At 38.3% G+C, this 15527-nt stretch overlaps 1 protein-coding gene across 7 annotated transcripts in view; it reads right to left on the reverse strand.

The window, feature by feature from the left end:
- Positions 1-15527, reverse strand: part of Pls3 (plastin 3 (T-isoform)) — an 89530-nt gene that overhangs the window by 52869 nt on the left and 21134 nt on the right. The window contains exon 1 of one of the 7 annotated variants that reach the window (NM_001346520.1): positions 4383-4542. The exons of 4 other annotated variants lie outside the window; for them this stretch is intronic. The gene's annotated coding sequence lies outside the window, so the exon portion shown is untranslated. 2 more of the 7 variants (NM_001166454.2, XM_006527733.3) reach the window with 2 other exon arrangements.

The raw sequence follows: 15527 nt of genomic DNA on the forward strand, positions 1-15527 counted from the left end.
AATCCCACCTACTTGGAAAGCTGAGGCTAAGGGATTCTAAATTCAACACTAACCAGGATAACTTAGCCAGATCATGTTTCAAAACAAAACGTAAAGAGGAGGCTGGGTTTAGAGTCCAGTGATAGAGCTTGCCTAGCATTCATGAGACCCTAGATTCAATGAGGTGTGCCACCAAATGACACGTGAATGACAATATAAAAAAATATGTCAGATAATGAAACAGAAGAGTTCAAAGACACTCTTAAAGTAACTTGAAAAATCTTATTACTTGGGACTGGAGATAGAACTCAGCAGTTAAGAAAGCTGGTTGCTTTTGTAAAGGATTTTAGTTTGATTCCCGGCACCCCATGGTAGATCAAATCTGACTGTAACTCTAGTTCCAGGGGATCTGAAATCCTCATCTGGTTTCCAATGGCACTAGATGCATATGGTGCATACTCAGAAAAAGCAAGTAGAACACACACACATAATAAAAATATATATTTCTAAAATGATTTACTTTTAATTCTATTTTGAGCATTTTTTTAACCTGCATGTATGTCTGTGTGCCCACAGAGGCCAAAAGCGGGCATCAGTTCCACTGGAACTTGAGTAATGGATAGTTGTATTAGCCATGTGGATGCTGGGAACTGAATCAAGATCCTCAGAAGAGCAGCAAGTGCTCTTAACCACGGAGGCATCTCTTTCTCTACAGCTTCAAGTAATTAAATCTTAACAAGGGCAAGCGTATACTTCCTTGACAAAGTGTGCTTTCAATTTCTAATAAACTGTTATATTCTGGACAACTGTTGATGAAGACTTCCTTTACCCTTTGCTCTGTCCCATGAACTTGCTTCCTTTAAGTATAATTTTAACTTGGATGTATTCAAAACTTTTAACTTAAATACCCATCTTCTCAGAAATGTAGAGATGTCACTCTCCTTTGCATGTGTCACCTCACGATCCCTGCAGATACACAAATGACCTTTAAAGGTTTCTGAAAAGAATAAAAGAGCAGAGAGTCTTTTAAAGTCATAGATATTAAACCTAGGCTATCTTTGCCCACTTTCTAATTCTTTAATACTGGCAACCAATTATACCATCCTAAATTTTTGTGTTTGTTTGTTTGTTTTTGTTTTGAGATAAGGACTCTCATGTACCCTAGGCTGGCCTCAGACTGCTGATTTTCTTGCTTCTGCTTCCCAATTCTGTGATTACAGAAATAGACTACCATGCCCCAACCTCAAGTTTTCTGTTCAACGACTTTAAAGGAGATGCAGCACATGATCACAGTTGTTAGCCAGTAACCCCTCCCTAAATCCCACAGTGTGGGGTCTACCTTCTGCCTTTTCTGTCCCTTACACTCACTCCTGGTTCCTTCAAAACAGAGAAGATATCACATATATGACTTTGTATCTTGGCTCACAAGTACACACCAAAAACTGGCTGAATAAATAAGCATCAGGATCGATGGGAGCGAGCTGACCTAGCTATCTGGAAGTTAGTCTACCTAGTCACCTCAAATGGGTTTCCAAAATGCAGTCTTGAGCTGGGCATGCTGATACCTATAGTTACAGAATTTGTGAGTGTGGGGCAGGAGGATTGTGAGTCCCTGGGCTACACAAAAGTTCAAAGACAGGATAGGCTACATAAGGAAACCCTGTCTGAAAAAAAGTAAACAAAGCACCCCAAACAAGCAATGCCAAACTAGGGAGATTCAGAGTATAGGTTAGTGGTAGAATGTTCCTCTAGCTCAAACAGTATGAAGGGTTCAGTCCTCACAGTTCTCAGCGCCAATAGAATAAATGAATGAATGACTAAATAAACAAAGTTGCAAGCATTATTAAAGAAAACTTTGGAAAAAATTGAGAACACAACAAAGTCACATTCTTCACATGCAAGTGGCCTGGGATCACGTTTTACTTATTCACTCTGGTTTCACACTTTGAACTACTACAGAACTCTTCAAGAGGTTTGCAGCCTATGATGTGACTGTAACTGAAAGTCAAACAGAAAGAGGTTTAGAAACAGTTCTTGCTGCCTTTTGGCACACACACAGCACATTTCACCTTTACAATACGACATACGCATGGATCATGTTTTGACAGGCTTGCTGTTCACAGGCAAAACTGAATGTTTACAAATAGATGTACCTAGTTATACAATTAGCTAATTATATGTCGAGTCTTGTGCTATTAGCATTTTCAAGATATAAAGTATGAGAAAACAATATAATCACCATCCACAAACCCAGCAGATACTCCATTTCTCAGGGTTTACCCACAGATGCCCCACTCTTTCTTCATCCTGTCCTGCTCCTCTTTGCCCTACCTTTCTAACTGGAACTGTTTCCAATCTAACACCAGACATCTCCTGGTTTCACTACTACATATCAAGGAAGAAACAAATCCATCTTATGAAAATATTTGCAGTCTATTCTAGAATAGTATAAGCTAGATTCCAATTGATCTTTTTCAGTAGCAGTATGTATGAGTCACTCAAATCCCAAAGGGTGCCCAACTCTGTGTCATTTCCTGAAGGAATATCAAATACTTCCATTTTAAGTAAAAGTTTCCTTTCCCCAATGGCTCTTAATAAACACAGATAAGATCTAAAAGCACTGGCTATTTAAAAATAATTCACCAACTCTTCCAATAATAGCAGTGCTCGACTTAACTTACATTGAAGACATTCTTTAAATGCTTGATGCCCAAAAGTTTTATAGATTTTTTTATGCAAGTCACATTAATGATTTAGATTATGTCAAACTCAAAAGAAAGACTCATCCAAGAGGGAGGAAAGGGACAGGAGAAATGGTGTTATATTATAATCTCAAAAATTAAAAATAATTAGCAAAAGACTCAACTCATATTACTCCTTTTTTACCCTTATTTGTTTACCAAGCTAATGGGCACCTGTGTCTTAGACTGACATAAGGCACACCTCTTTTGAAAGCTTTCAGCCCTTTTGTGTTTTCCCAGCACTTAGAGCATACATCTCCTACCCATATTCTGTGCAAAAATAACGCTGCTGCTGCTGCTCATGACATGAATTGCCCTTCATCCCCGAGGGATGTTCCAGCTTCCTGAGCTGTAAAAACTACCATATTTAAGAAGTCACGAGTGTTCTTCAGGGACGTGTGTGAAGTACATATGTGCAAGCAAGAATCAGAGCAGCTAACATATTTCAACTCAAAACAAAACTACTGCTAAGTATTATCATAAGTCCCTCTTTAAGCTTAGCAGAGAATCTATTTGTCACTAAAGTGTCTGCTTCATATACCTTACCAGTTTAAATATTCTCCCTAGACTTAATGTTTCATACTACATAGGTGATGCTCACTTACCTCAGAGTTATGATCATTCTATAACTAGCTATACTTCCTTTTGTCAGGAGCTTTAAGAAGTTAAGACTTTTAAGCTCCTCTGCTGCGTATGTTTGAAAACCCTGCTGGTATGTAGCAGAAGATGGCCTAGTCGGCCATCACTGGGAAGAGAGGTCCCTAGGTCTTGCAAAGTTTATATGTCCCAGCACAGGGGAATGCCAGGGCCAAGAAGTGGGAGTGGGTGGGTGGGGAGCAGGGTCGAGGGAGGGTATAGGGAACTTTCAGGTTAGCATTTGAAATGTATATAAAGAAAATATCTAATAAAAAAATAAATAAATGAAAAAAAAAGAAAAAAAAAGAAAAAGAAAAAGAAAAAGAAAAGAAAGTTACCTTGCTGGGAAAAAGAAATAAATTACGTGACTTGAGCCAAAAAAAAAAAAAAAAAAAAAAAGAAAAAGAAAAAAGAAAAAAGAGAAAACCCTGCTGGTTAAGATGAGCACTGCTTTGGCACAGGAACACCATCTAAATCATGTGTGTTGTGAACTGTAAACTCTGGGACAACTGTTTGACATAAGCCACTTTGTAAGAGCAGAGATGCTTATCTAATCATGACACGTTCTAGCATGACAAGCTTTATTACAGAATTTTTAAAAAATTATTTAACAAGAACCAAAGGCATTTAAAATCCTGTCTCTTCTCCCTTCTACTCAAAATGCCAGATAATAATTTCTATCAATTAAGCTTTGAGGTATCTAACTTAACAAGTTAAGATTATGTAAGTAGGACTTCAAACCCATTTTTAAAAAGAAAATAAAGCCGCTAGAACATTCCCAATATCGAAGAAGAGAAAAATCACCAGGATAGAGAACACAGAAAAGGTTAAATACTTAATTTCAAAAATGTCTTACAACAAATCTGACTTATTCTTAAACAATCAAGATTTTAAAAGTGATTCCAAAGATTTACCTAAACAGAAAATAAGAACTTCATGTTTTTAAACAGTCAAGCTCGGCTTAAATATTCAGTAACCTACAAAGTTAGCACCGACAAAAAAAAAAAAAGATATTAAAATAGTTACCCTTCCGACCGGAGCGAACCTGCTTCTTTTCTTGAAGCACTAGGAGGACTGTCTCCCACGCCCAGAACTTGAAATCTGGAAACCCAACATTCTTCTTACAATTGCAACTTTAAAGAGCAAGTCACAACACTTCCTGCTAGCAAATGAACACCCTGACAAAGGAATGATACAATACTTACGAGTCTCCTTCCTGCCTGCCTTACACTCCTTTGCCAGATTCAAATTCGAACTGAAGCACAACCTTGAGAGAAAACTTTTATGCCTTCATGCTTTCGTTTTGGCTCCACTTTTAAAACCAGACAGGGAACCAAGGGAACTTCAAGTTGCTTCAGGTCAAATAGCTACAACCCATATACCTATTTAGAGTTTGAGCAGTAGCCAAGTAACCTGCTTATTTTAGAACACAAAGAACAGCTTCTCCCCAGTGTCCAAGCCACTCATGCACAGTCAAGTACATTACTTGGAAAGGCAAATTAACTATCCCAGGACGCTTATGTTTTCTATTATTCATTCCAGTCCACATACAACATTTATACTCCAGATTCTAACTGGAGCAGCACGCTTATTTCACTTTGGTTTCTGTTGGAAGAAAGCTCTGACAGCAGCACAGTGCGTCAGACTGTTCTGTGGAAAAGGCAGTGCCACCTTAGAAAGTGCTCCAGCATCAGACTAGGTGTCCTTCCCTTACCGCCCCACAGTTTAATAGGTTTATGTGTTATTGTCATCTCTTCAGCCTGGCCTTCCCAGCCAGGATGACAACAACTATAAACATTTTGGGGCTGAAGTAGGGGCTGGGGCTCAGACACAGTGCTGGCCCAGTATGCAAAAGGCCCTAAGGTTCCATCTTTCACACTGTAAATAATAGTAATGATATCAAATACTCACTGGGCATAATGGCCTTTCATCCCAGCCCTGGGGTTACAAGTGCATGAGGAGCTCTGTGATTTCGAGGTCAGCCCGGTCTACAAAATGATTTCCACAACAGCCAGGGCTATGGACTGAAACCCTGTCTCAACACCCAATATAATAATTAATAATAATAATAATAATAGTATATAAAATAATCAAAAGTAGTATAAAGAATAAAAATATGAACTAATCCATATTATAGTAACTACTTTCTTTATATAGTGTAGAGCATTTTTAATGATTTTGTATATGCCATAAATGTAAATCATGGCAATCATTAGTTATGGACAGATGCTCTTAATAAAACCCTTCTTACCTATTCTAGTAACTGAATCACTGAATGGCTAGATAAAAGAAAACCAAAACCAAAACCCCAAAACCAAAACTAACCCATATCAAACAAACAAACAAAAACAACCCCCCCAAAACCAAAATCAGAACAACCAAACAAACAAAATAAAAAAATGAGCTGTGCTGGCTAGGCTCAGACTATTTCTAGAGATTCAGTGCAAATTAATAACCTGGGAGGAATGAAATGGCAGCATGGGGATCTAAGAAGTCACAGTCTTGAAGTCTTTGTGACCCTTATCTTTATGACACTTAAGTCTCTCTGGGGCCCACATCCCTATCTGTAAAAGTGGAACTAATTCCACATATCTTTTAAAGACTGCTGGGGAAGGAGGAAGTATGGGAGAGGGTCAGCATCCAGTTTGGCGTTTAGTAACTGGAGGGTAGTGTTGTAACCTGCCCAGATAACACCTGCTTACTAACATCTCCTCTGTCTACCATATGAGGAAATAAAATGAGATAACATGCTCCGGATCTTTGCGAAGAAGACAAAACAAGGCAATGAGTCTTATATAACCCACTACGTTCTCAGCACACAGATGTGACTCACAGAGCATTCACACATGAAGAAGAGCCATCACTGGGGAGGTAGTCTTCATTAAGAGTCAGTGTTCGGTCCTCCTTGCTTCCCCTTGCCTACCAATACTGGATTACATTTCATTGCCTTAATGGACATGCTTCAGTGTGTTAGAGCAATCATCAAAGTCCATATGAAATCCCCCCCCCCAAAGCAACACAAAGTAGAAAAGACAGGATATACCAGGAGAAGCCAGGGGACATATATTTTTTTTAATTGCTGACTTAGTATATGAATCTCAACTTTTTCAAATTCTCCATTTGCAAAACAAGCCTAGCACCATCGTCCTGGGGACTGTCAGGGTAGATAATCCTTTTGGAGGTCCTATGAAGCCCATAGTACTAACTGGAAGGCAGAAACCTATGCAGGTGTTATCCTGGGTTGTGTAGGTAAAGAATACTGGAACAGAGGCAACCGCCTCAGGTAAGGAGATAGCAGTGCTGGGCCAGAAATGCTGGAGTTTCCCAACAGGAGCTGTATTTCAGCCACACCTATTGCCTCAAACCCCTTAGATAGGTTTGTCCCAAGTGCTATATAACCATCTTTTCAGATGTGCAACATCATCACTGGGTAAATGATTGTTTTAAACTAATAACTGTGCAGCTTGAGAAGACACTGTTTCTCTCTCGTATACAGATGGTTCTAACAGGCTACTTAGAAAGTCGGTCCTTGCCAGGCGGTTGTGGTGCAGGCTTTTAATCCCAGCACTCAAGAAGCAGAGGCTGGTGGATGTCTGAGATCAAGACCAGCCTGTTCTACATAGCAAGTTACAGGATAGCTACGCAGTGAAATCCTGTCATAATAATCAAACAAAATGTATCCCTGACTTCTTTGGTCATATGTGAATATATACATACATATACATTTCAGGTTTTCAAACTCAAATGTTACTAACCTGTCTCCTACCAAGCATTCAAGGGATCCTATGGTTTTATTCTCCAGCACCAGAAAAACAAAAACCCAAAATGGAAAATCCAAACAAACAAGCAAACAAACAACAACAAAAAAAAACCCTCAACACCAGATGTTTCCTACAAGAAACTTCTTCAATAGTCCACTCAAGGCTTTTAGTTTTCATTTTTATTTTTTTGGTTCATGATCCACTTTGTAAACTTCTTTTTCACTCAGCACCTGCATAGGGTGGTATAGGAAGGGCTGAATGGTGACAGTGTCTGTGCATGTGCTCATGTCTGTGACTGTGTGGCTAGAACCTGTTTTTACTATGGCCAATGATAACTGCCTTGGGAATAGAAAATTGTGGCTAAGGGTGAATAATGAGCTTTACTTTTTTTTTTTTTTTTTTTTTTTTACTAGCAGGCAACAGAATGAAAACGAGTTTCATATTCCAGTCTCAATACATCAGGGTGAATGCAAAGCCAATGGAAAACTCGTGCAAATTGCCTTTTAGATCTTACAATCAAAACAATAAGGTTCACACACACCCCTGAGGGTGGAAAGAAAAAAAAAATCAGAGGCACACCCATTAACGTCACAGGAGATGTGTAGCTAGAATCCAAATCTAGAGCATATTTTTCAGACCGCTTCCAACTTTCGGTCAAACATCATACTCCCTACCACACCCACTGCTGTCTATTCTTCCCATGTCTCACAGGTACCTTAGAGGCCGCTCCTACTTAATGACGCACCTCAATAGAATGATCTAATTTCCTTTCAAGAAATAAGATATTACCTGTTTTCTAATTTAAAAAATAGCACACACAGTGAGTGAAATATTCATGAACAGAGATCTAACATATAAAACAGGTGCCAGTATAAAACACCATAGTATAGTAATGCTATTGTAATTTTTGAACCAGATTGGAACATTTCAATGATGCATCCTAGAAGTAGCAGCATTAGCTATCCAAACTTCCTGTTGCACACGAGTTGGTTTTAACAATCAAATGGATCACAGGGCCCCCAATGGAGGAGCTAGAGAAAGTACCCAAGTTGCTAAAGAGATCTGCAACCCTATAGGTGGAACAACAATATGAACTAACCAGTACCCCAGAGCTCTTGACTCTAGCTGCATATGTATCAAAAGATGGCCTAGTCGGCCATCAGTGGAAAGAGAGGCCCATTGGACACGCAAACTGTATATGCCCCAGCACAGGGGAACGCCAGGGCCAAAAAAAATGGGAATGAGTGGGTAGGGAAGTGGGGGGGAGGGTATGGGGGACTTTTGGGATAGCATTGGAAATGTAATTGAAGAAAATATGTAATAAAAAATATTTAAACAAACAAACAAAAAACCAATCAAATGGATCTGTTTTCAGGAATACTTTTGTTTTTCCTCCCTCCCACAGCAGATGGAATCTGGGGCCGTGTGCCTACCACACAAGTGATTTACACAGAGCTGTACAAGATTCTGTAATTATGTTTTCACATTTGGAGAAAAAAAACCCAAGGCACAAGCACACATTAAGTTCAGCATCCTGAGATGCCAAACAGTAACAGTCCACCTTCATAAGCATAAGATGCCCCAGTAAGTAGTCAGTCAGTCCATATCCTGATGCACTTTATCTTCTACAGACTTGACCACAGCATTGGAATTTGGAATGTAAACACTTTACATTGCTTTCATATCTGGTTAGCTGTAAGGCATATGATATGATGTTATAAGATAAATAAAGCCAACTTGGTGGTCCTGGCCTCTAATCAGGTCTTGAGGAGGCTGAGGCAGAAAGATGGCAAATTCAAGGCCTGCATAGGATATGGACTAATTGCAAGGGCAGCTTGGGTAACTTATTGAAGACCTTGTCTCAAAATAAACACCTCTCTTCTTAGTAATAAAGAAGTTGTCTAAGACATAAATAGGTCCTAGGTTCAATCCGTAGTATTACAAAATGTTTATACACAAGAAAAACTAACAAAGACAAAACAAAACAAAACAAAAAGACAAAGATAAACAATCTGTATGTGGTGGCACATACCTATACCTCTAGTTACTGAGGATGAAGTTAGGCATGTGGGCATTGAAGGGTAATGAGGCATGAGGATCACAAGGTTGTGCCAGCCTAGATAATATCATCGTGTCTCAAAAGAAAGAGTTTGAGGAGGCTGGTGAGATGGTTCAGTAATTAAAGAGCATTTCCTGCTCTTCCTGGGGACTGCTTTGGTTCTCAACACCAATGTAGGGCTCTAACTCTAACTCTGGGAAATCCAATACCTTCTTGGATATATATATATATACTTACCTGTGCACATACACAAACTCACACATGCACACACACATTTTTTTCTTAATTGAAGATAATTTGATCTGTGCGACTCCAGCAATAGTCATTTGAAAAATAGTTTCTCGTTTCACTCATATCTCCATTAGAGTGAAACAGATGTTGGCATAAACTATGCAAAGACTTCAAGCATTCTGATGATTACATACATATCTTTCCCTCTTCCCGTTCAGTGTTTACTTGATCCATTTTTCTATCTAGTGCACAGGAAACAGTGATCTGGCCAATTATATTTAAAAATTTAAAGCATTGGGTTGTACATATCATACCTCTGTGCTCAGTTCATATCTAGGCTCACCCAATAGATGGGAAATACACGGACTTTATCCAAACTAACATAAAAACCAGCTTACTGCATGCACGCCTTCAGATTCCTACTTAGTTATGTAGACACACAAATCTTTTTAAAAAGCAACTAAGGAATGCTGAGAGTAGGGGCATATAGACTAGAGAGAATCTCAGGGAAGAGAGCACCAATTGGTTACCTTATACCCAGTGGTCAGCCCTGAAATCATACACATATAAGCAACATTATACGGAGCAATCAGGTATGTTTATATATTAAGAAATATATACACAACAACAACAATTGAAAAAAAACAATGGGCATGAATTTGAGAGTAAGACGGGTACATTCAAAGGCTTGAAGTGAGGAAAAGCAATGCGGGAATTGATAACTACACTTTAACTTAAAGAATAAAAGTATTTAAAAATAAAAAGGTTGTGGATATAGCTCAGTAGAGCACTTGTCTACCTTGTATGAGGCTCTAGGTCCAATCCAAATGAAGGGAGCAAATACCACAAACAAACAGACACAGTCAAATACCTTAACAGCAAAACCTTGCATTTTAGATTGATACTAATTTATTTAATGGGAGAAGGTAGAACAATCTACATCATTCAAAGGCTAGGAAGATCAAAGAAAAATCTTTAATAGGTGGCTCACAACCATCTGTAATGAGATCTGATGCCCTCTTATGGGGGTGGTTGAAGACATCTACGGTGTGAGCAAACACAGGCATGAGCACATGGCTTTTCCAGCACAGTCTGTCTTGTTTGACTTCAGGACAGGAACCAGCATGGCATCCTCTTTGAGTCAGCTCTTGTACTCCTCACATAGGCAAAAATAACTCAGACAGATATTCATTTTCCATGGTGACTGTTCAGTCCATTTAAGGATTCCATACATCTTCACATGACAGAGACACATTTCTAAATGAATTTGCACATTACACTGAGCCTCCTGCCCCCCCCTTAAAATTGAGTTAAGCCCCATCTAAAGACTAAATCCACAAGTGAAGCCCAAAGTATTCCTAAGTCAGTCATCAATACAGGTGTAACTCTGGCACAGGAAACACAGTAGCGACAACCAAAAAGAAAATATTTACTTTAGTTACCAGCTTTTGGATTCTTGCCAAGTATTCTAAACAAATCATCAATTTTCCCTATTCAAATAAGATAAAATATTCAAGAGTTCAAGACTCTTTTGGTGGAGGTTTTAAAAAGCTGAGAAACAATATTAAATAACTGGAAATAGTTCTAGAGCCTCAACCATGATCAAAGAATATGAGGGCAATGATTTTTTTTTTGTCTACTTCTTTTAGTAATCTGTTTTTGGCATCTAAGACAGTGCCTGGCACACAAGTAGGACTGAACAAACCAAACTCACCCTACAAGAAAGAAAAAGCTCATTTAGCTCTCAAGACATCACTGCTCTGGGTTTCCAAACTCACAACTGCTTTTTGACCTCACAGGGAGTAATGAAAGAAATCTTCAAAAGAAAGAGCTGTTTTAGCATTTCCTGCCTGAATGCCCTAGTCCAAGATTAAGCTCGTCAGTTTTTAGCAAAGCATATGAAATACCCTCTAAACGACTAATTCAGATGAAGTGGTAACATGAAGCGAATGCTGCTAGGATGCTGGTTGCCGCTTGTTATCACACGTTGCCATGGTTTCAGATTGTTAAATGCATCCATGAAGTTTCACATATAGTCTGTCTTCTGCTACCATTGCAGAGACAAGTAAACAGAGAAAACTTGTGGTCTCGTTGTCTAATAAAACATTCAGAACATTGCCCACATTCACTTTAAGAACTGCATAGTGTCAGTTCAATGCTCGCTCATAATTCTTCCAAACATACACACCGTCAAAGCATAAACTAAATTAATTCCAGGGCATTATGACTTGACAGTGCACAGACTGCATTGTATCTCTTCTGAATATATATTTTTGATGCTTTCTCCAAAAATAATTAGCTGAAAGATCCAAATTTGTGTGTGTGTGTGAGCTCACTGTTTGGGAATTATTCTTTTAAATAAGTAAGCAATCCCCATCTTTCTATGCACTTCAATTATCTTTTGCCAGGTCTAATTCAACAGTCCTTCTATATTGTTTCTAATCATTCTTTACTAGTTAATTTATTTGGTGTGTTACCATTAAGGTTTTAATTTGCTTCATTTATTTTCTTTTTAATCTCCAGAGACTTTAGTACAGCAACAATGGCTGCTATTTTCTACACATAATGGTCATTGTTAAATCTGCCTCTGCACAGAACTGTGAACACAATGTAGATTTATCTGTAAGATTGACCCAAAAGAAATTCCACAGTCTCTAAAAGTGGTTATATGTTCTTAACATTCGCATATACATATGAAAGATGACTTACAAATTTTCTTTCTTTTATTTGTGCTGTGACGCTTCATTGTGCAGCTTTGAGGATGGAGCAGTATTCATCAACACAATAACAACCTAGTTCAGCTTGCTAAAGAGGCGGAATCTCACCAACTAGATTTGCTCAGCTGATATTCCACTTAGTAATTTGTTAACTTTGTAAAGCTAAACACATCTCATGACAGTGATTTTGCCATAAGTTAAAGGGATCTATCATCTTCAATTGCTAAACACTGTATTTTTAGGATTAATCATCGTGTATCTGCTCCCAGCTCATTACAGCAGAAACTGGCTAAGCCCTTCTGAGTTCTTCCACTGGAGTTGACTACTTTATGGTGACTGGTTTTTAGAATTCATGAATTTCCAAGGTGAATTTATAAAAGACAAAATTAAAAGTCTAGTGGTACCACTCAGTGGTAAGTGTGCTTGACTACCCTGTGCTCTGTAGTAACACACACACACACACACACACACACACACACTCCAAATCAATTATATGTGAAAAAAGAAACTTGAATATCTGTTTTCATACATATCATTACTTCTTTAAAAAGCAAAACCAAAAATGCTTTGTAGCTGTTACACACCAGACAAGTACTCAACCACTGAACTACACTGCATGCAATCATTTTTCTCCTTTGTTTTCTTATTTTGATTTTTTTTTTTTTTGAGACAGAGTGTCGAGTATGAGGCAAGCCAGGGCAGCTTTGAACTTTCCATAGACACCCAGGCTGGCTTTATCTTGTGATCCTTCTGTCTCACTCAACTCTCCCCACACTAGAGGTACACTATACTCTGCTCTGCTCTGCTTCCCTTTCTTTCCTAGATTATACTTCCTTCTGTTACGAACAGGTTTCGCTGAGGATGTAGCCATTACCTAAGTAGTCACACACAACACTGATACTAGTGACAGGAGGCAGCAGTGTGACAAGTATCCCTAGGATCCATGTGCTATGTAAGTTAAAGAAGCTTTCAGTATAGAGCAGTAATTCTACTCCACATTTAGAGCAGGTGTGTTTGAACTGTGATTTTTTTCCTGATTCTGCTCTCTAACTCTAACCCCATAATCTCACCTTCCAATGTTACAGGCAGAGTGATAAATTTTACTAAATGAAATAAAAGGCAATTGAGAAAAAAACAGAATGGAAAAAATGAGCCATACGGCTTTGTTCTTTGCCGCCCACCTTGGATCATTCAATATGAAGAGAGCAGAAAAGCCTTTTCTCCTGAAAGCAGGGCAGAAAGAAAAGCACAATGTTGTCTCAGCTTCCCTCACCCAAAAGCAACAAGGTGTCATTTTCTTTTCAGCTCTGCAGCCACAATCAGTCTGGCAGTCCCCATTGTTTTTTGTTTATTTGTTTGTTTGTTTGTTTGTTTGTTTCAACCAGACAGTAAATTTCCCTGTGTTCTCTTAAATCACCCAGTTTACCAGATGTCTTTTTGTAACTGTCAAGGTGTTATTTTTGTGGAATCTATAATGAAAGCACAAGAATGCCCAAGTATTTTCATTGAAACACTTTTGACTTACTGAACACGAATACCAAATTCACCTTGACCCCAATGCCCCAAATACCAGGGATTTAATAGAATACCCCACTTTGCTATTCTGAGACATGAATTTGATGGAGCCAACAATGGACTAAGCCATAATTTCCTTAAGGCATAACAAGAAGTTTGAGAAACTTATATAAGAAGTTACAGTGGGTGGTCTTTATAAATCACAGAAAAAGGTAGTCATTGTGGCTTGTGTTTAGAATCTGAGTATTAAGAGGCTCAGTTATGAGGACTATCATCAGTGTTAGAGACCAGCCTGGGTTACATAGCAAGCTCCAGGCCTTCCTAGGCCACAGAGTATGATCCTATCTAAAAGACATCCAAAACAACATAAAAAAATAAAATTTAAAAATTCCATAAGTGAAACTTAAATTTATCCTTTAAATTTAAACAAAGATCAACAAATTAGAAATTGCTACAAATTCTAAATCCAAGCATATATTAGCTGTGTGTCATAGCTAAACACCTATAATCCCAGCATTTGAGAGGCTGAGTTTGAGGCCAGTCTGTGCTTCAATGTGAGACCTTGTCTCAACCATTTCCTGCCCCTGCCCCACACCAGAGTATATGTAATTTTGGGGAAGGGGTTGTAGCTCAGCTGGAGAGCATTGGTCTAGGAAGATAAGCACCTGGGTCCCATACTGAGGATTATAAACCATCATCAACAACAACAACAAAGCTTCATTCCTTTGGAAAACTTCAATTTTAGCAACTCAAAAGCCATTCAATTTATTTTTAAGATGCATTTTCATTCGAAGATTTAAAACTTATAAAAAGATATCAATGAGTTTGCCATGGAGAAATGACAAATAAACAATAGTTGGATGTCATGTGCATGTAATTTCAGCACTTGTAAAGCAGAGGGAAGAGAATCTCATGAGTTTGAAGCCCACCAGGGTGCACACCACCCGTGTACTCACAACCAGAATGCATGCCTCCCATGTACTCACAACCAGGGTGCACACAACCAGGTTACACATTGTGGGAAAACAGGATAAATGGCTGAGGGAACAGATACCATTATCTCAACACTTTTTATAACACAAACATATGTCAAATCACATGGCACACTAGAAAAATGCAATTTTATCTATCTGTGTATTAATAAAGAAGTAAATTGAATTTATTTTGAGACAGAGTCTCAGTATGTAGCTTTGAAGCATCTATGAACTAGGGCTGACCTAAAACTCACCTAAACTCACCTGCCTGAGTCCCAGGGTTAAGGACATGTGCCATCATGCCTGGCTTAATTATTTTAGACTATAAAAATAGATATTGCTGGTATGTAGTTCAGCTGACAGAATGCTTGTTTTGTCTGAATGAGTCCCTAGGGTCAGTCCTCAGTACTTCATACAGCAGAGGCAGAAGACTACACCTGGAATTTCAGCACTCTAGTGGTAGAGGCAGGGAGATCAAGAGTTCAAATCATTCTCAGCTACATAGAGAATTTAAGGCTAGCCTGGGCTATATGGCATTTTAATCTCTTTTAAAAAGGTACAGGGTTAGAAAATAAGATTTAGCATCAGACCAAACACAAAGTTAAATTTTTTAATAGAGTTAACAGTTTTACTTATTAGAATTTTCATTTGAAAATATATTTTCATTTACATATAAAATCTCCAAAATCTAATCTAAAAACTAAAAACTCTAGTGCAATTCCTTGCCATAAGCAAACTTTTTTTTCCAAAAAAAATATGTAGAAAGGAACATGAATAGCTAAAACATATTGACAGGGTGGGTGTATTGACTTTTCCCAGTGGTAAAGTTATCCCATGAAGTTGCATTCATCAAGAGAGAGTGTGTTGATGGCAAAGCATCTGTACTTGGAATAGAATAGGGAACTCAGAAACAG

Source organism: Mus musculus, chromosome X, assembly GCF_000001635.26.
Source record: "Mus musculus strain C57BL/6J chromosome X, GRCm38.p6 C57BL/6J".
Taxonomy (NCBI): domain Eukaryota; kingdom Metazoa; phylum Chordata; class Mammalia; order Rodentia; family Muridae; genus Mus; species Mus musculus.